The following is a 22,088-nucleotide window of genomic DNA, read 5'->3' on the forward strand; positions in this document are numbered from 1 at the left end:
TCACAATTATTTTTTAACTGTATAATTTATTAACTTTTATTTTCCTTGATATTTATGTACTTGGAAAACATTTTGTGATTAAACTTGATATCTTTTGCAATCTGTCTTTCAGTTTAAGCCTGCACAAACTTGCTTTCCTTTTTTTAAAATTTACATAATTCTCTTATGATTTCCGATTATTTATTATTGAACATTTGTTGCATTTTATTCATAGACATGTTGTTGGCAGATGGTATGTTCTTGCAACAGTATTTATTTAAAATATTTTTTTTTTAAAACCTGAAACACAATCCATTGTTATATTATTTTTTCATATACGTTCCCAGTCTTCAAACTTCAATGTTTATCAGAGATGATCAAACGTTATACTGATCTTGCAAAAAAATTTTTAAAACTTAAACATTACCATCTTGTGGGGGTGATTCAGTAAAGATTGCATAAGTGATCCTTACTGCAATTCCCTGATGTTATGCTCCTGTGCACGCGCAAGACCCATTCTGCGCATATGCAGAACGGGTCCTGTGATAGCTGCACAGGTATGCAAACGCCGCTGCCTGATTGATGACAGAGGCATTTGCGGAGAGAGATGGGGATGGGGGTGGGGGCAGCTGGCGTTTGGGAAAATCCAGTGATGTGACCGCAAAGTGATTAACAGGAAGTGACTATTTGGGGGTGTACACATGGCATTTGTGGGGAGTGGTTGGGAAAACCCAGGCCTGTCAGGGTCATTTTCGGGGTGTGCATCTTACGTCAGCTGTGATTGCTATGGTGAAAAACATGGCGCCCGGTGAGACTGCAATTGCATTATTTTTAGTAGGGATGGGTCAACCGCACCTGATTGTGCTCGATTTCTGTGTATGCATCGCAGTTATGCGACTGCAGTGGTAGAAATCTTTTTCCTTTCTGGGCGCCTCTTCACACGCGATTTTTAGCAGTAGCAGTTTTGAGAATCGTTATTTCAGTCTCAATACCGGTCCTTACTCAATTAGGCCAACTATCTGCAGCCGGCTCCCCTCCTCAGGTCCTGGCGCTCCATGGTCCTCCTCTGCCCCTCCTGGTATTCACGCTGGATTTGTCGACCCATGTTCTCATCCTCAGGTCATGGCAGCTCTTTTTCCAGCAGGTAGTATGTGACATCATGCTGTCACCACTGCTGAAGTGAAGAGGAGCTGCAAAGAAGAGCAGGCACTGTGCATGCAGAAGACAAGTTGAAAGTTAGAGGGGGTTTGGGGTACACAAGAAGATGAGAGTCTGGAGGAAAACATGAGTGGGAGCTGCTGGTGGGACAAAGGAGCAGGGTGCTGCTGAAAGAACACAGGGGCAGGGAGCTGCTAATGGGATATGGGCGTTGAGCTACTGGAGGGGCAGAGGAGGAGATAAGCTTCTGGAGAGACACAGGCGTGGGGGACGGTTGAGCTGCTGAAGGGATACAGGAACAGGTAACTGCTGGAGGGACACAGGGGAAAGTACTTAATGGAGGGACACGGGTGGTGCGTTGAAGGAAGCATACAATGACAGTGAGCTGCAAGAGTGATACAGCCAGGGCTGGTGCCAGTGTGTTCGGCGCCACCCTGCAAACTATAAATTTGCGCCCTTTCATACTTTACAAAAGGACAGCACACATAATGCCCCCTGTAGCAGTGACGCGTATACACACAATGCCCCCTGTGTTAGTGCCGTTTATACACAATGCCTCTTGTAGTAGTGACCATTATAGAAGACACCTCCTGTAGCATTGACACTTACACACATAATGCCCCCCTGTAGTAGTGACGCTTACACACGTAACGCCCTTGTACCAGTGATGCTTACATGCGTAACATTCCCTGTAGCAGCGATGCTTACACACATAACTCCCCCTATAGCAGTGATGCTTACACACGTAATGCCCCCTGTAGTAGTGATGCTTACACACATAACGCCCCCTGTAGCAGTGACGCTTACACACTTCATGCCACACAGTCACACATACCACATACACACATTCATACTGTACATACATTACACACATACACAGATACTGTATACACATACATACACACACACATACAGTATACACAGAGTAGCTCTGCCCCTCAGTCCCATGTAGCCTCGCCTCTTTTAGGTCCGCACACTGCACTGTCACAGAGGAGGGGAATAGAGGCTTCATGCTGCTGGCGCCACTGCCTGCTATAGAGTGTGACAGGCACAGCAGCCGGCAGCAGGGACATCGGCTCAGCACAAGGATGCAGAGCATGGAGAGCATCTCTTTGCATCCCTTTGCTGAGCGGCAAGCGCTGGGCCTGAATACAGCAGGGGGGAGCTGCTTAAAGGACACAAGGGGGTGGGCTGTAGAGATGCAGGAAAATGGTGCTAAAGAGATGCAGGTGGGGATGGTGTTGGAGTGAAGATGCAGGGGAGATGACGCTTGTGAAACATAGGAAGGCGGCCAAAGGTAGATGGCATTGGAGAAATGCAAGTGGGATGACACTGGAGATACATCTGGGGGATGGCATTAGAGAGACGCAGGGAGTAATAACACTGGTGAAACACAAAAAGGATGGCACTGGAGATGAAGATGCCAGAGGGATGATGCTAGTGAAGCAGTTTAAGTGACCTAACATTGTACAGATGTGCCATCTTACATCCTTGCTGCAGTCATGATAAACAGCCATCAGGTCTTAGCGTCTTTTTTTGAGTTTTTCTGTTGTAATAGCAACTGTATCTGCATCCAAAAATGCCACGTTACAGTGTTTTCCAGGAAAACTCTACAGCATAGCATTTTGTATGCAGATACAGTCACACACAGAATATAGGCATGCTGCATATCATTTTAATCAGCAGAAGCTGCTTGTGCATCCTATTGCATTATTTTGTGACTAAGACGCATTTTCGCTGCAACAAAAAGACACTTGTTGCTACCAAGTAACACGGCACTTACATGTTATGTGTGATTCGACTTGTAACGCATGAAGCAAAGATGTAAGAGGACACAGGCAGGAGTACTAAAAAAGAATAAAAATTGTAAAAATGTCATACTATAACAGCCAATAAAGCTTCTGGGGGCTAGGTGGCTCTCAGGCCCCGGCTATTCATTTTAAATTTTGCTATGCACAATAGTCCGTGTATGTGTGTGTGGTGTGTGTGTGTGTGTGTGTGTGTGTGTGTGTGTGTGTGTGTGTACGCACAAGGGCCAGTATTTACGAAAAATCCGAGTTTGGCCGATTTGTGTTTTTTTTTTCTAAGTCCCAATCCGGGAATTCACTAAGCACCAATCTCGGCAGTGTCTGGTCTATTCGTAATGGTTTGAATGACAACGTTCCGAAATACGAATGAATAGACCATCGGTCAAACGCGGCTGTTATTTCATAGAATACGGGAATTCACTATTCATTCGTATTTGGGTGTTAGTTTCTGAGTGCTCAAATGCGGTCGTATTTTTTTGCGATTCGTTAAAAAAAGCGGCAAACAAATAGACCTGCTTTTTTCAGTCGTGTTTACATGTGTTGCAAATAAAAAATCACTCACACCTGAATTAGGATGCCTATAAAAGGATGTTAGGCCCATTTCAGTACACCTACACTCAGAAATGGCAGCAGGGACTGTGGGCCAGTGATCTTTTGTGTGCTGTGGGATTCCTCAGACTCAGACATCAGCCTGTAAGTACCCAGGGCCAAGAAACTGAACATGGTCAGCAGGTTGTACAGGTTCCGCGGAGGCTGCACAGGCCTCTTTTTTTTAGGGGGCGTTTAAACTTGAACGCATTGTCCGATGATAAGGTCATACAGATGTTCCATCTAAATCGTAACAACATTTTCCGTCTGTATGAGCTTGTCAAACTGGGCCTAGACACTGAGACAGCACGCTCTCGCCCTGTCTCAGTCCTGCACAAACTCCTGGCTGTGTTGCACTTTATGGCTACTGGCAGCTTTCAGGCTGTGTCTGGGGATGTCATAGGAATCTCACAGCCCTCATTTTCAAGAATCTTAACACAGGTGATGTATACCTAACGACCTCTTTTGTTTTGTGTTTGTTTTAATTTCTCGTTGGCCAGTTCTGTCCTAAAATCTCATGTTTATTGTTCTTTAAAATGTTCACACAGGTGTTGGCTGTTTTGCAGCCCCACATCGAGGCCTCAATGTGCTTCCTACCCTGGAGTCTCAGTGGCATGCCATCAGGGTAGATTTCTATGAGCTGGCTGGCATGCCCAATGTGCTTGGAGCCATAGATTGCACACACATTCAGCTGAGACCACCTAGGGGCAGGCAGTACATATATACAAACCGCCATTTCGAACACTCCACAAATGTGCAGGTGGTTTGTGATGCAAATCTCAAAATAATGAGTGTTGTTGCTGGTTACCCTGGGGGCTGCCATGACGCCTTCATCCTCAGTCAGTCATCCCTCTTTGATAAGTTTGAGGACGGACAAATGCCAGATGGATGGCTGCTGGGTATGTAATTTGAGATGTGTAGGCCTGCGTATACTTTGTCTAGATGTGCAGATGTATTAACCTGTAGAATGCATAAGGAAGTGAGAAACCAGTGATCTGTGCAAGGTGATAAAGGCACCAGCCAATCTGCTCCAATATGTAAATGAACATTTAGGAACAGATTGTCTGCTGCCTTTATTACCTTGCACATATCACTGGTTTTTCACTTCCTTATGCCTTCTACAGGTTAATACATCTGCCCCACAGTGTGTTACTTATGTGTTGCTGTATCTTAACATGAATCACGTTACTATATCTGTCTTTTAGGTGATGGAGGATATGGCTGTTTCTCTTGGCTTCTAACTCCATTGTCCCGACCTGATACCCCTGCTGAACACAATTACAATAATGCACATAAGTTCACACAGAATGTGATAGAAAGATGTTTTGGTGTGCTGAAATCTAGGTTTCGGTGTCTGGATAAGTCTGGTGGCCTTTTGTTGTATAGTCCCTCCAAGGTGACTCAAATTGTGTTCTGCTGCTGCTTTCTTCATAATATGTGTTTGCAACAACATCTACCACATGTTGAGGAGGAGGAGGAGGAGGAGGAGGAGGAAGAAAGCAGCCAGCAAGCAGAGGAATTAGAGACATCTGGTGATACTTGGAGTACTGATGTAGGGAGGCAGGTTAGGCAACAGATCATCAATCGCTATTTCTAAGGTAAGCTTGGTTTGCTTATTTCATTTGTTGTGTATTCATAAATATATGTTTTTACTTTTTGTCCAAAAACCATTACTCAGAATGTGTCTGTCTCCTTGACACATACAAACATACCCTCGCTATATGAAAAACAAATGTCGCATGTGTATTGTGTGTTTTTTTAATCTCAAAACAACAGATTATGAGTGGCATGCATTAAGTCTGGATAAGTGTTCGAAAACTTGCACTGCTAATTTCTTACAAGCCCACATCATCCATTTAGTATTTCACTTTATCATTGTGTGTTACAGGTTCACAAACTCGGCCCTCAGGACCACACACAGTGCATGTTTTTATCGTAACCCAGTAGAAGCACAGGTGTATGAATTACTCACAGACATATGTTAAAAGGTTCACAGGTGGAGCTAATTATGTCACTTGTGATTCTGTGAGGAGACCTGCAAAACAGGCACTGTGTGGGTTCCTGAGGGCCGAGTTTGTGAACCTGTTTTCCCAAAAAAACACTTCTCAACATATAATATGTTCGCCTTGAGGAATACATGTGCAGGGCCGGTGCAAGGTTTCCCAGCACCCTAGGCAAATCATCAGCAAAACATCCCCCCCCCCCAAAAAATAAATAAAAAAATAAATAAATAAATATATATATATATATATATATATATCAGAGGCGTAACTAGGGATTTTGGAGCCCAGGGCTATATCATTAATGGCGCCCCCCCCCCCAAAAAAAGCGAAGGGTGAAATCATGCGCGCGCGCTCCGGAAAAGGGGCCGTGGCCACTAAACGGGGCATGTCCCTCAGTGTAGTAATACCCCTTATACTCTCTAGTACTGGTGCCCCTTTCAAATTTTAGCACACTGAATGAGCCGAAATTCACATTGTAGCACACTGAATGAGCTGAAATTCACCTTGTAGCACACTGAATGAGCTGAAATTCACATTGTAGCACACTGAATGAGCTGAAATTCACCTTGTAGCACACTGAATGAGCCGAAATTCACCTTGTAGCACACTGACTAAGCCGAAATACACATTGTAGCACACTGAATGAGCCGAAATTCACCTTGTAGCACACTGAATGAGCCGAAATTCACACTGTAGCACACTGTATGAGCCGAAATTCACCTTGTAGCACACTGACTAAGCCGAAATACACATTATAGCACACTGAATGAGCCGAAATTCACCTTGTAGCACACTGAATGAGCCGACATTCACATTGTAGCACACTGAATGAGCCGAAATTCACACTGTAGCACACTGAATGAGCCAAAATTCACATTGTAGCACACTAAATGAGCCGAAATTCACACTGTAGCACACTGAATGAGCCGAAATTCACACTGTAGCACACTGAATGAGCCGAAATTCACCTTGTAGCACACTGAATGAGCCGACATTCACATTGTAGCACACTGAATGAGCAGAAATTCACACTGTAGCACACTGAATGAGCCAAAATTCACATTATAGCACACTGAATGAGCCGAAATTCACATTGTAGCACACTGAATGAGCCGAAATTCACACTGTAGCACACTGAATGAGCCGAAATTCACCTTGTAGCACACTGAATGAGCCGACATTCACATTGTAGCACACTGAATGAGCCGAAAATTCACACTGTAGCACACTGAATGAGCAGAAATTCACACTGTAGCACACTGAATGAGCCAAAATTCACATTATAGCACACTGAATGAGCCGAAATTCACATTGTAGCACACTGAATGAGCCGAAATTCACATTGTAGCACACTGAATGAGCCGAAATACACATTGTAGGACACTGAATGAGCCGACATTCACATTGTAGCACACATGAGCCGAAATTCACATTGTACGACACGGTATTCTAGAGGGGGGACATGTGGGGAGATAACAAGGGGGCATGGAGAGAGAGGCATACAGAGAGAAAGGCATGAAGAGAGATGGGGCATTAAGAGGGAGAGAAGAGGGGGGCTTGGTATGAGGAGAAAGAGGCATATGGGGGGGGGGGGAGAGCGCAAGGGAGTGAGATTTCAGAGAGGTGCTCTGGAGAGCAGTTACACATACAGACATTACCTTCAGGTGGGGAGGCAGCTCCGTGGTGTCACAAGCTGGGCGATCCGGTATTATTTGCAGTGCTCAAATGCTTCTGGACCCCGCAGCCCACCAAAACATTATGCGGTCATGGGGGGTTATAAGATAAGCGGGAGGAGACGTAGAAGGCAGGAGGAGGCAATGCGGGAGATTGACGGGGTCACGGGGATAGGCAGAGAGAAAGGGAGAATGACGGGGATAGGCAGAGTTGCGCAGCGGCTGATCCAGGAGTCCAGGACAGACTCTTCAGACTTATACTGTCCTGGACTCCTGGATCAGCCGCTGCGCAACTCTGCCTATCTCCGTGTGAAGTGAAGAGGAGCCGAGCCCGCTTGCCTGTGTACAGCTCCGGGAGCGCTGCGGTCACGCTCCCGGCTCCCAGCAGCAGAACACACATGACGGAGGCAGCATAGTGCGCCAGCGCGGTGCGGCGCTATAGTAACGGGCGGCAATAGCGGGGGCGGGTGGTGACGGATAAGAAGTCCTTTCCTCCCTGGGTGAATGTGCCGCCCCCGGACATCGGGGTGGGTATGAGAAGGGAGGGGGAGTCGGTGAGCGACGCAGCAGTGAAGGAGCAAGAGGTAAGCCGGAACGCGGTGGCCTTACATTTTTTTTTTTTTTTACTCAGCACCGCCCTTAAAGTGCCGGCGCCCATAGGCAGCTGCCTAAAGCTGCCTAGTGGTAGCGCCGGCCCTGTACATGTGTCCCTATGTGTGATGCACCATCATATTTAAGACTCACAAACTTACTGTAATCAGCAATAATTTATTTCCTAATGTTTGATGCTGTAAACTTGATGATGTGTAAGTAAATACACAGTTTGCCACACATATACATTATTATACACAGTTTTTGTTTTTTGTTGTAAAAGTACATATTTGTTTGTTTCAGCATCATGTGTAAAAACATGCTTAATATTTTTTTACACTCACAAACATGTCCCAACAATACTGACATTCATTTGGACAATGTTTTTCAAACAAAACAAAGGCAACATATTACAAGCTTTTTACGCAACTCAATTGTGTTCTTCTTGTAATGTTGTATACAGTGACGTAACGACGTGTGTGCCGAGTGTGCGCCGCCCACAGCGCATGGGCACTGCAGGCGCAACCGGCACACTCGGCACACTCGCTCTCCGCTCTCCCCCCTTCCCCGCCGCCACCTCCCGCAGTAATTAGTTTGCAGCTGGCCGGCCGCCGCCCACCCGCCCTCTCACCCGCAGGTGATGTGCAGAGCTCCGATCTCCGGAGCTCTGCCTTGAACTCGGCGGCGGGAGCCGGAAGAAGCATAGGAGCGGACCGAGGCAGTGTGTGGGGTGAGTAACAGAGACGGAGATGGAGGAAGAGGGGGGAGGTTACAAGTGGCAGCCGCAGCATAACGCACACTTAGCTCGGCACTGGCAGCTCCACACTGACACACACTGTTCCCTACACCCCTGTCTCTCTGCTCCCCTCAGTGTCACCCACTTGCTCTGCTCCCCTCAGTGTCACCCACTTGCTCTGTTCCCCTTACTCTCTGCTCCCTATACCCGCTCTCTGCTCCCTACACACACTTGCTCTGTTCCCATCACTCACTGATCCTTACACTCACCCTCACTGCTCCCTACACCCGCTCTCTGCTCCCTACACCCGCTCTCTGCTCCCTACACCCGGTCTCCCTGCTCCTCACACTCCCTGCTCCCTACACTTACCCTCTCTGCTCCCTACACCCACCCTCTCTGCTCCCTACACCCGCTCTCTGCTCCCTACCCCCGCTCTCTGCTCCCTACACCCACTTGCTCTGTTCCCCTCACTCTGCGCCCTACACCCACCCTCTCTGCTCCTCACACTCACTGCTTCCTACATGCACTCTTTGCTCCCCACCCTCTCTGCTCCCTACACCCACCCTCTCTGCTCCCTACACCCACTCTCCCTGCTCCTCACACTCCCTGCTTCCTACACCCACTCTCTCTGCTCAATACACCCACTCTCTGCTCCCCTCACTCTCTGCTCCCTACACCCACGCTCTCAGCTCCCTACACCCACCCTCTCTGCACCCTACACCCACCCTCTCTGCACCCTACACCCACTCTCCCTGCTCCTCACACTCCCTGCTTCCTACACCCACTCTCTCTGCTCCCTACACCAACTCTCTGCTCCCCTCATTCACTGATCCCTACACCCACTCTCTCTGCTACCCTTTCTGCTCCCTAACTGCATCACGCCGGGGAAGCGGCCGCGGGGGAGAGAGGATGGAGGAGCAGCAGCTCTGGTTCCCGAGTCCCGGGACGTAAATGTTCGCCTCTGGATGCCGGATCGCCACCCCCTGCAACTCGGGAGAGACTGCACTGCGAGGAGTTGAGAGCTGGGGGAGGAGGAGGAGGAGGCCAGGAAGGAGAAGAAGAGAGGTCTGCCACTCTGCCAGCTGGTCACAGTTAAGTATGATACTTACACACACAAACACTGTCACACTTACACACACACTTACACACACACACACACACACACACACACACACACACACACACACACACACACACACACACTTTCTCACACTTTCTCTCTCTATCTCATGTAAAAAGGGGGACTCTGCTTCCTATTGTGTAAAATGAGACTCTGCCTGCTTAATGTGTAAAAAGAGGAATCTGCTGCCTAATGTGTAAAGAGGGGACCCTGCATGCTTAATGTGTAAAAAGGAGGACTCTACTGCCCTAATGTGTAAAAAAGGGGACTCTCTGCTGCCCTAATGTGTAAAAAAGGGGACTCTCTATCCCTAATATGTAAAAAAGGGGACTCTCTGCTGCCCTAATGTGTAAAAAAGGGGACTCTCTGCTGCCGTAATGTGTAAAAAAGGGGACACTCTGCTGCCATAATGTGTAAAAAAGGGGACTCTCTGCTGCCGTAATGTGTAAAAAAGGGGACACTCTGTTGCTGTAATGTGTAAAAAAGGGGACACTCTGTTGCCGTAATGTGTAAAAATGGGGACACTCTGCTGCCATAATGTGTTAAAAAGGGGACTCTCTGCTGCCGTAATGTGTAAAAAAGGGGACACTCTGCTGCCGTAATGTGTAAAAATGGGGACCCTGCCTAATGTGTAAAAAAAGGGAGGCTTTGCTGCCATAATGTGTGAAAGAGAGCTCTGTGATCTTGCTCCTATAGTTTTGGCACGCGCCTGATGTGCGCAATGGCCCTGTTTTGTATATATATGGGGGGGGGGGGCGCCGATGCCGTTTCTTGCACACAGCGCTAAAATGTCTAGTTACGGCACTGGTTGTATAGATAAGATAGCTAAGATATGTCTCACTAACATTGTTATTTGGATTGTCTGCAGGCAAAGAGAATGATTGGAACCTAGAAAGAGTAATGATTAGAAAAAAATCAAGTGGTCAGTTTACTTCCTGCTAAAGACATTCTGCCTGGCTGGCAATTATTGTATCTGCAGGCAAAGAGAATGATTGGAATCTAGAAAGAGTAATGATTAGAAAAAAATCAAGTGGTCAGTTTACTTCCTGCTAAAGACATTCTGCCTGGCTGGCAATTATTGTATCTGCAGGCAAAGTGAATGATTGGAATCTAGAAAGAGTAATGATTAGAAAAAAATCAAGTGGTCAGTTTACTTCCTGCTAACATGTATGTGTGGCTCCATCAACATTTCCCTCCTCCAATACCAAATAAAAATGTTAATGAATAAATGTGCGTACTAAATTTATTTTTTTTGGCCCACTTATAATTAATGATGTTGAAAAAAGGATCAAGGAGCTAAGTGTTAGATTTTTTTGCCACAAAAACACTTGCTAACTATTTTGAGTTACTTATCACAAATGTCTAACTTGTTTTTTTTTCACGTTTTTTTGGGTGGCTGCTTGTCCTGCCCTTTGCCTTTAGCACTGTCATGTTGTCGTGCTCTGGTGGACCGTCTTGGTGGTGATGAGACTGGCGTGATATTTGGAGTAGTCGTACCAGAACTGCTGCTTGTTTGCTGTTGGTGCATGCATCTGAGTGTTTCATTCAGGTTAGTGAGGGTGACATTGAGTTCACGTGTAGCAGCATTTTGATTGTCTACTATTCGGAATAAACTTTCATTAATCTTTTGATTGTTTTGAAAAATGCTCATATAACTTTGCTGTTGTCTGTGCTGTTCTTCTATTATGTGCTGTAAGTTGCCCATGACCTGTGTAATGTCTGTACGCATGAGTTCCATGGTATTGCCTATTCTGGTTGTTTGTTAATTTTGTCTACTCAGATTTCTTGATATTCTTCTGAGGTGAGATGGTAGGCTTGCAAACATTTGTGTCTGCTTATGCAGGCAATCTTCATTAGTGGCCTGCTGTCTAGCCCAAATAGTCCAAAACACCTGATCAGGGCCTTGTTTTCCTGGTGTTGTTGGGCTGTGTTGTGGTGGTAGTGTGCTTTGCTGTGGTCGTGTACTCACAGGTGCTGGGGGGCTCATTCCTTGCATTAATGGCTGCATTTCTAAGATGTTTGTCTCCTCCATGTCACTGTGTTGGTGTTGTTGCGGAGGGATCCTGTTCCCAGGACTCAAAGCTGAAATGTTAAACAAATCTCCGTTAGCTATCCATATGTTTGAGAAATGTAAAAAAAACACTACACATGGAACACATGTCATTCACTGTTCCTTACAACTATTCTGGCTAGCAACATCATCACTCATAGCTTAAATACATACATATGCCTGTTTGAGGCAAATGTGTCTGGTTACTTAATTGTGAAAGCAAACACTTTAGTTTTATTGTAGCTCACACATACTCCACCATAAAAACACATTGGAATACATAATGTGTTACCTTATAGCTTTGTTCAAACAAACATAGTAATGTTTTTATATGTATTTTGCAATGTTACATCAAGCACACATGTGTTTTTTGGAAAAACAACCTTACTTTTTGCAAACAAACCAACATGCTTTTTTGTTGCAGCATCTTATACCGAATGTCATACTGTATGGCTCAAGTGGACATACATATCTTTACTGGATGTGGACAAGGCCATTTAGTTTGGATTCCATTTCAGCTTTTACTTACTGCGGTAAGTATTTTAGTTTTGGATGTGTTTTGACTTAATGCGGTTATGACTGATTTTGATTATGTTCTGACATTTTGCACATTTTTTTCAGTTTGATACTCACAATCAAGATGAGGGGAGTGTGGATGACGTCTTGGAGGTGTGTCCAAAATTTGGAGTGGGGGTACAGAACATACGGACGATAATCTTTGTGGCGGGGTAGCCTGCTGTATTTGTGCCGGGACATACGACCTTGCTTTCTTTTCGGCCACAGGTTTTTTGTGGTGATGTCTTACAGAAGTGCCACTTCTGCTGCTCCATACTTCTTTTGATGGACCTTTTAATGAAAGTGCAATTTTGTTATGCCCATTCCTTTACAAGCATACCCTATACTACAATGGACACTTTACTTGCTTCCGCAGCGTCATCATCATCAGATGTGATAGGAGTTACTGGCCGACGAGTAGTACTGCTTTTTTCAGACACTGTATAAAATGAATTATATAAAAAAATCATGCTATTGTGTATACATCCACCCATTATGCTTATAAACATTTATTCTTTTAGAAATGCTTGGTTTTTTTTTAAAACAAACATAAGGACCAGAAATAAAAATAAAAAAAATGACCAAAACACATATGCACTATGGCAACATCAACACAGGAAAACATGTACAGGACACTGACATAGGCCACAAGTTCAAGAAAAGGTTTAAAAAAAAACCCACACAACTTCATTTTGTATTGGAAGGAAAAATATTACAGATGCAATATATAATTTGCTCTGTGATGTGGCACTCCAAAGACACATAACCACTATATGAGCAAAAACAAAATGCAGCAATTTATTAAAAAATTACACTGCAGTGAGGTGTCACGGTACAAATACAAGACAAAAAAAAATTGTTTTTAAAATTAAATAATTAACATTATCTAAAGATGACATTACACATGTAAGTGGTTTCCAAACCACTTTCCAGTACTCCAGCCTCTAACATGACAACCACTTTTTAAAAAAAAATCCACATGGATCACTTAAATTAAAAACATAGTCACAATTTTTACAAAAACAATGCCCAAAAGGAAAACATTATTGCAGGACAATTCAGAGACACACCAAGTCCAAACTACACATGCAAAATATCTGTCTGAAAAACACATGACATACAATAAAGTAAGATGTTACATTGGCTTTTATATAAAACATTAACAAAAACAATGTATTTGCAGACACACACTTGAAGATGGGAGTAATATGCAACGTCACATGACACACATTAAAAAAAAAAAAATGTAAATGCAAATACACATGCTCACCATTCTTCCTGGGCCTATCTGAATCCCGGACATGGGTTGCAGAGACAACTTCTGGAGGGATTACACTCCGCATGGGCTCCTCATACTCCAGATAACTTGCAATATAGGGCTGCCCACCACCGGTTTTCCGAGCCGACTTGGCCTCCTTGGCCATTTTGGACTTGACACGTCGCTTTATGTCATAGTACCGTTTGCGGCACGTGTCCTCCGTCCGCTTGACCACCCACTCACTATTGACAGCAGCAACTACTTTCGCCCACAACACCGTCTTCCTCCGTGTTGGCACCTTGGCGGACTCAGGGCCAAATAGCTGCCTCTGATACTTCATCAGCTGTTAGGATCTCCTGCTCTGTGCTGCCACGTCGCCATGGCAACCGGGAGGCAAGTGTTAGCGAAGTAACCTGAGCGCAGCTGATACTCCGGTCCGGGTTTTTACTGTGTAGTGGTTACAGGCTCTGTGCACGGCAGGGAATCCGGCGCTGGTTTTGTGCTCACAGTCTGTGAGGTCTGAGTGGGGCGTGGACAGCACCTGCTATATAAACCATCCTCTCAGGCTAGGCAAATGCTGCTGAATCTTTGTTTGTTAGTCAGTTCCAGAGAGTTAGCTAGTACTGTGTGACTTTGTATTTACTTGTTGCTTACTGCGAATAGGCCTTGGGATTCGGTACTTCATTCTGCCAATCCGGACCTAGCAGTAAGACTGGAGTCAGTTGTTTGACCTGCTGGGGTTCTTTTGCTATTCTGTGAACCCAGCAGGTTTGCGGCTGTACTCTCAGACCTGCTTGCTTAATCCTCCCTCACTGTGCAGGGCGTCCAGGTGTCAGTTTAGTGGCAGTAAGCTGAACCTGTGCCCTGCAAGTGGGGGTTAGGATTGTGGATACTCTCCTTGTGTCTATATTTCTATCTCTGACCAAGGAGTTTATTCCCACACCCGTTGGTAACCCTTTGGGGTTTTTTCTGTTGCTCTTAGCAACAACATTTCAGGTGCTCCACATGTGAAATCACTACACATCGCTTCATTGTCCGCTCTATTCCATCTGAGCATTCCTGACACTAGGGAGACACCCAATTCCTGAGCCTTTGGGCTTCCCCGTTCACTTTGTGTTTATTAGTTATTCCATCACCTCCTGTGTATGTTATGTTATACTGTCTGTGAGTTTGTTTGCTTTGCTTCCCTCTCTGTTCATACACCGGTATACTCCTGTTAGCACTGGTGTGCGTAACATATTCAGCAGCCTTACTCCTGTTGAAATTTTGTGGGAATATGGAGCATACCCCTCAAAATACTTTGCAACAGGTGGTTGATCAGGTGCAGGTCCTGACTCGACAATTTAATGAGATGTCCATTAAAATGAACACCCCGCAGGCCGCTAGCGGAGCTCCCGCAGCAGCAGCGGCAAGTTCAGGGGTTAAGAAGCCGAAAGTAAATCTCCCGGATCGTTTTTCTGGAGATCGCTCACAGTTCTTTTGTTTCAAGGAGAGCTGTAAGCTATATTTCAGGCTTAGGCCCCAGTCTTCTGGGTCGGAGATTCAGCGGGTGGGCATGGTGATTTCCTTGCTACAAGGAGACCCACAGGTCTTGGCATATGGGTTACAGCCTGACTGTCCGTCGCTTAAAAGTGTTGATGCTTTTTTTACGGCACTGGGCATTTTGTATGATGACCCTGACAAGATGGCTTCAGCCGAGGCTCAGATTACGGTTCTTAAGCAAGGGCGACGGCCAGCTGAGGTTTATAGTACAGAGTTTCGGAGGTTGGCTCATGATACCCAGTGGAATGACCCAGCCCTGAGAAACCAGTACCGAAGGGGCCTTTCTGACCAGATAAAGGACCAACTGGTACAATATCCCTCGCCTGATAGCTTAGATCAGCTCATGCAGTTATCCATCTGGGTGGATAGACGGCTGAGAGAGCGTAGGCTTGAAAGGGAGACCGCAGTTTCCTTTTTTCCCAAGGGAACCTCAGACTCTGAGGAATATTCCGAGGAGCCTATGCAGATTGGGGCTACCCGCCTCTCCTCGCGTGAGAAGACACGGAGGAGACAGCAGGGTTTGTGTTTGTACTGTGGGAATAAAGGTCATGTTGTAGTATCATGCCCAGAAAAAACGGAAAACTTCAGGGCCTGAGGGTGATGGGAAATATCCTGTCAGGCCAGAAGTCAGAATTTCCCAAAAAGACTTTTCTCATTACGGTGACTTTGGAGATCCTCGGTCAAACTGTCAAGACTGAGGCCTTTGTTGACAGTGGGGCCGATGGGGTTTTCATGGACCGTCAATTCGCCCTGGAACACTCTGTTCCCTCAGTACCTTTGGCATCAGAGATTGAGATCTGTGGGTTAAACGGGGAACCATTGTCCCAGGGTAAAATTACCTCCTGCACCAGCCAAATTCCTTTGTTTATTGGAGCCACACACTCTGAAAAATTGTCTTTTTATGTGACTGTCTGTTCTTTTGCCCCATTGGTTTTGGGGTTACCCTGGTTAAGGGCCCATAACCCTCAATTTGACTGGGTCTCTGGGGAGATTCTTAGTTGGGGTAGTGATTGTTTCAGGAGTTGCTTGAGCCTTCCAGTCAGGCTCTCGCAGCTAAGTTTGCCAGGATTGCCAGGATGTTATGCAGATTTTGCGGATGTGTTCTCCAAAAAAGTTGCAGAGGTACTACCTCCCCATCGCCCCTATGACTGTGCCATTGATTTGTTGCCGGATGCTAAGCTTCCCAAGAGCAGGTTGTACTCCCTGTCACGTCCTGAGACTCAGGCTATGGCAGAGTACATTCAGGAGAACTTGGCTAAGGGATTTATCAGACCCTCACAGTACCCAGTTGGGTCGGGGTTCTTTTTCGTGGGTAAAAAGGACGGTTCGTTGCGACCCTGCATCGACTTCAGGGAATTGAACCGTATCACGATTAAAAACTCGTACCCACTGCCTCTCATTTCGGTTTTGTTTGACCAGCTTCGTACTGCCACCATTTTTTCTAAGATTGACCTACGCGGTGCTTACAATCTAATCCGAATAAGAGAGGGGGATGAATGGAAGACTGCCTTTAATACCCACTCAGGGCATTATGAATATTTGGTGATGCCTTTTGGGCTCTCTAATGCCCCGGCAGTCTTCCAGGAATTCATGAACGATGTGCTCAGGGAATATTTGGATAGATTCTTAGTTGTTTATCTAGATGACATCCTAATCTTCTCTCATTCCCTGGAGGAACATCGGAAGCATGTACGCTTAGTCCTCCAGAAACTCAGAGACCACCAGCTTGGGGCGAAGCTGGAGAAGTGCGAGTTTGAAGTCCAGCAAATCGCATTTCTAGGGTATATTATCTCCTCAGAAGGTTTCCAAATGGAGGATTCTAAGGTACAGGCAGTCCTGGATTGGGTGCAGCCCACTAGTTTGAAGGCGCTTCAGCGTTTTCTGGGCTTTGCAAATTTTCATAGACGGTTTATCGCTGGATTTTCGTCTATAGTGGCCCCCTTGGTGGCACTCACTAAGAAAGGGGCGGATGTTGCTCACTGGTCTTGTGAGGCCAAAGCGGCCTTTGCCCGTCTCAAAAGGGCATTTGTCTCGGCCAAGGTGCTGCGACACCCAGATCCAGAGCGTCCTTTTGTGGTAGAAGTGGATGCCTCTGAGATAGGTATTGGGGCAGTGCTTTCTCAGATGGGGGTGTATGATAATCGCCTTCATCCCTGTGCTTACTTTTCCCATAAATTTTCATCTGCCGAGATGAATTATGATGTGGGTAACCGGGAATTGTTGGCTATAAAGGATGCACTCAGGGAGTGGAGACACTGGCTTGAGGGGGCTAAGTTTGTGGTCTCAATTCTCACCGACCATAAGAATCTGGCATATTTAGAGTCAGCGAAGTGGCTCAATGCCAGGCAGGCACGATGGGCTTTGTTTTTTGCTCGCTTTTATTTTTTGATAACATATCGCCCTGGGTCAAAAAACATCAAGGCTGATGCGCTCTCGCGGAGTTTTGCTCCAGTTCAAGAGACCACCGAGGAGCCATTGCCCATTGTGTCCCCATCATGTATTAAAGTGGGCATTACCCAGGACCTCTTGTCATTAGTCCTTAGAGCACAGGAGCAGGCTCCTCCAGACCTTCCGGTAGGTCTTTTGTTTGTGCCTCCTATGTTAAGACAGCGAGTGTTCCTGGAATTCCATGCCAAGAGGTCGGCAGGGCATCCGGGTATTGCCAGAACTCGGGAGTTGCTGTCTAGAGCGGTGTGGTGGCCCTCGGTTGCTAGGGATGTGGATCAGTGGGTTCGGGCATGTGACGTTTGTGCCTGAAATAAAACTCCTAGAGGGGTTCCTGTTGGCCCATTACATCCACTCTCTATTCCGTCTAAGCCATGGACCCACATTTCCATGGATTTTGTGGTGGACTTGCCCAAATCCTCGGGGATGACAGCCATTTGGGTTGTCGTTGACAGGTTTTCGAAGATGGCGCATTTCGTTCCACTGGTTGGGTTGCCATCGGCCAGACGCCTGTCTGAGTTATTTATGCAGCATGTTGTGCACCTCCACGGGTTGCCACTTGATGTGGTCTCTGACCGTGGATCCCAGTTTGTGGCCAAATTCTGGAGGGCATTTTGTTCTGATCTCCAGATTTCTGTGAGCTTGTCGTCAGGCTACCATCCACAGTCTAATGGGCAGACTGAGAGGGTGAACCAGTCCTTGGAGCAGTTCCTCAGGTGTTATGTCTCCAAGTGTCATACTGACTGGGTTGCTCATCTGTCCATGGCGGAGTTTGCCTATAACAACGCGGCTCACTCTGCTACAGGGATCTCTCCCTTCCTTTGTGTGTATGGGCATCATCCTAAGGCCAATTCTTTTGACCCCCTGGATTCCACGCCTGGTGGTTCCTCTGTTGTTTCGGTCCTTAGGGGTATTTGGAGGAAAGTGAAGAAAGCCCTTGTGTCTGTGTCATTAGTGACCAAAAGGGTTTTTGATAAGCGGAGAAGACCCTGCAGCTTCAAATTAGGAGACTTCGTCTGGTTGTCCACCAAGAATTTGAAGTTGAGACAGCCATCTTATAAGTTAGGCCCCCGGTTCATCGGCCCTTATAAGATCACCAGGGTTATCAATCCGGTGGCATTTCAGTTAGATCTGCCCCGTTCATTGGTTATCAATAAAACATTTCATTGTTCCCTTTTAAAACTGGCGGTTAGTAATCCTTCTTCCAGTGGAAGACCTTCTCCTCTTCTGATACGGGGTCAGAGGGAGTTTGTGGTTGAAAGGGTTCTTGACTCCAAGATGGTTCGGGGTCGGCTGTCATTTTTGGTGCACTGGAAGGGGTATGGCCCGGAGGAGCGGTCGTGGGTGCGCAGTTGTGATCTTCATGCCCCCAGACTGATACGCTCTTTCTTCTCGCAGTTCCCCGATAAACCCGGTGGTAGGGGTTCTTTGACCCCTCGTCAGAGGGGGGGTACTGTTAGGATCTCCTGCTCTGTGCTGCCACGTCGCCATGGCAACCGGGAGGCAAGTGTTAGCGAAGTAACCTGAGCGCAGCTGATAATCCGGTCCGGGTTTTTACTGTGTAGTGGTTACAGGCTCTGTGCACGGCAGGGAATCCGGCGCTGGTTTTGTGCTCACAGTCTGTGAGGTCTGAGTGGGGCGTGGACAGCACCTGCTATATAAACCATCCTCTCAGGCTAGGCAAATGCTGCTGAATCTTTGTTTGTTAGTCAGTTCCAGAGAGTTAGCTAGTACTGTGTGACTTTGTATTTACTTGTTGCTTGGGATTCGGTACTTCATTCTGCCAATCCGGACCTAGTAGTAAGACTGGAGTCAGTTGTTTGACCTGCTGGGGTTCTTTTGCTATTCTGTGAACCCAGCAGGTTTGCGGCTGTACTCTCAGACCTGCTTGCTTAATCCTCCCTCACTGTGCAGGGCATCCAGGTGTCAGTTTAGTGGCAGTAAGCTGAACCTGTGCCCTGCAAGTGGGGGTTAGGATTGTGGATACTCTCCTTGTGTCTATATTTCTATCTCTGACCAAGGAGTTTATTCCCACACCCGTTGGTAACCCTTTGGGGTTTTTTCTGTTGCTCTTAGCAACATCATTTCAGGTGCTCCACATGTGAAATCACTACACATCGCTTCATTGTCCGCTCTATTCCATCTGAGCATTCCTGACACTAGGGAGACACCCAATTCCTGAGCCTTTGGGCTTCCCCGTTCACTTTGTGTTTATTAGTTATTCCATCACCTCCTGTGTATGTTATGTTATACTGTCTGTGAGTTCGTTTGCTTTGCTTCCCTCTCTGTTCATACACCGGTATACTCCTGTTAGCACTGGTGTGCGTAACATCAGCTCATGCACCAATGCCACATTTTCTGCAAAACTAAACGTAACATTCCGCCCAGTCTTAGTAGTGGTGCGTGGCTGCGGAGCACTCTGACTGTCACTATCACTTGAGGCTGCTGCAGCAACCTCACCCACCTCCTCCACCTCACTAACCTCACTAACACTCACCTCCTCCACCTGACCGACCTCCTCCCCCTCACTCACACCCTCCACCTCTGAGTCACACATAATTGTGTGTCTAAACAGTTAACATAGCAAAAGACAAACAACACACTCCTCCACTACCACTACACAACTCACCCACACCCACACACACACACACACACACACACACACACACACACACACACACACACACACACACACACACAAACACTGACAAGGGACTATAAAGAAAAATAACTTGGACTAAAAATGAGACAAGACCACAATATACAAGACAACAAGAATGACAAGACGACTTTCAAACACAATGCCACACTCAGAAATCGCTACCACCCCTCCTCTTCAAACCACAAATTCACCTACCTCCACAGCACAACCTCCCTCCTCCTCACCACTAACTAAACCCACGAGGTGCGGATGGTTTGGGGCGTATTTATATGGTTGCGCGCAGACACTCCTACCATCTGAAACACAACCAATCACGAACGGGGATGAAAATCGAAACTGAAAGTGAAAATGCGGCCACGGGAAAAAAAAACCCTGCCGCGTTTAACTTAGGAAAGAAAACAGCAAATACAACAAAAACACGTACGCAAACGACAATGACGGCCGTAAATGTGGCAAAAAAAAACGACTGGCATCGACATCGGAAAACACAAAAACCATAAAGTCGACTGCTTCGTAACTTTGCGTATATGGGCCCTCATTCCGAGTTGATCGCTCGGTAATTTTCTTCGCATCGCAGTGAAATTCCGCTTAGTACGCATGCGCAATATTCGCACTGCGACTGCGCCAAGTAATTTTACAATGAAGATAGTATTTTTACTCACGGCTTTTTCTTCGCTCTGGCGAACGTAGTGTGATTGACAGGAAATGGGTGTTACTGGGCGGAAACACAGCGTTTTCGGGGCGTGTGGATAAAAACGCTACCGTTTCCGGAAAAAACGCAGGAGTGGCCGGAGAAACGGGGGAGTGTCTGGGCGAACGCTGGGTGTGTTTATGACGTCAAACCAGGAACGACAAGCACTGAACTGAACGCAGATGCCGAGTAAGTCTGAAGCTACTCTGAAACTGCTAAGTAGTTTGTAATCGCAATATTGCGAATACATCGGTCGCAATTTTAAGAAGCTAAGATACACTCCCAGTAGGCGTAGGCTTAGCGTGAGCAACTCTGCTAAATTCGCCTTGCGAGCGATCAACTCGGAATGAGGGCCATGGTTTCAAAAAGTTGCATGAAAATGCACCCGATACAAAACGAGTTTAAACACTACACAAACCGACTCAAACACGAATATTAGTAAATATTGCCCAAGGTATTCATCCCAGTCATAATGAGGTTTCCCTTGCTCTGACACCTTATTTTTTTCCAATGTGTATTTCAGCACCAATATAAGTATATAGCCAACATTTTAAAGAACAGTTTTCAAGGGGCAAACTTATTTTTAATTTCTCCAGGCTCCATCAGCCAGAGCTGTGCCTTGGGCCTCTCAGAGTAGCTCTGCCCAATAATCTCTGTGTAAGATATATAAAACAATTGCTGATATTTTATACACAGATTAGATATATTTATAAACAGCATCTAATATGACTATGCAGGGTAAGTACTGGGTGGCAATAAACAAGGCGGCACTCGCAGACTTTCAGTGTGCATAAAAGGTGTACCATTTAATTCAGTGCAGGTTACGTTTCTGGGATGTAGCCCCTTCCTCAGACGCCTCTGTTTATTGGATGTACTATGTCATGACAGTCCCCACAAGAAGGGCACTGCAGCAAGTAAGCAGCAGCTGGAGTGCCGGGGCTCACAATTGCTCTATCTGTCCTATCCTATTCTATCCATCCTCAAAGATTGCACTTAGGCTGCTACCTCCCCTGAAGCTTTAGTCTTGAAAAAGGTCCTGGTAGGGACCGAAACGTAGATCTTGACCCTGTAAACGATGTGAGGTTAAATTAAATTCACTCTTTTTCATTATTTGACAAGGCTGGTGAGTGCAATCTTTGTGAAATAATTTATTATTGGGACTTTGCCCGGCACCCCTGCAGTTGTGGACGATGAGATTGTGAGTGCAACTTTATGTACAAAACTTGTGT

Source organism: Pseudophryne corroboree, chromosome 1 (genome assembly GCF_028390025.1).
Source record: "Pseudophryne corroboree isolate aPseCor3 chromosome 1, aPseCor3.hap2, whole genome shotgun sequence".
Lineage (NCBI taxonomy): Eukaryota > Metazoa > Chordata > Amphibia > Anura > Myobatrachidae > Pseudophryne > Pseudophryne corroboree.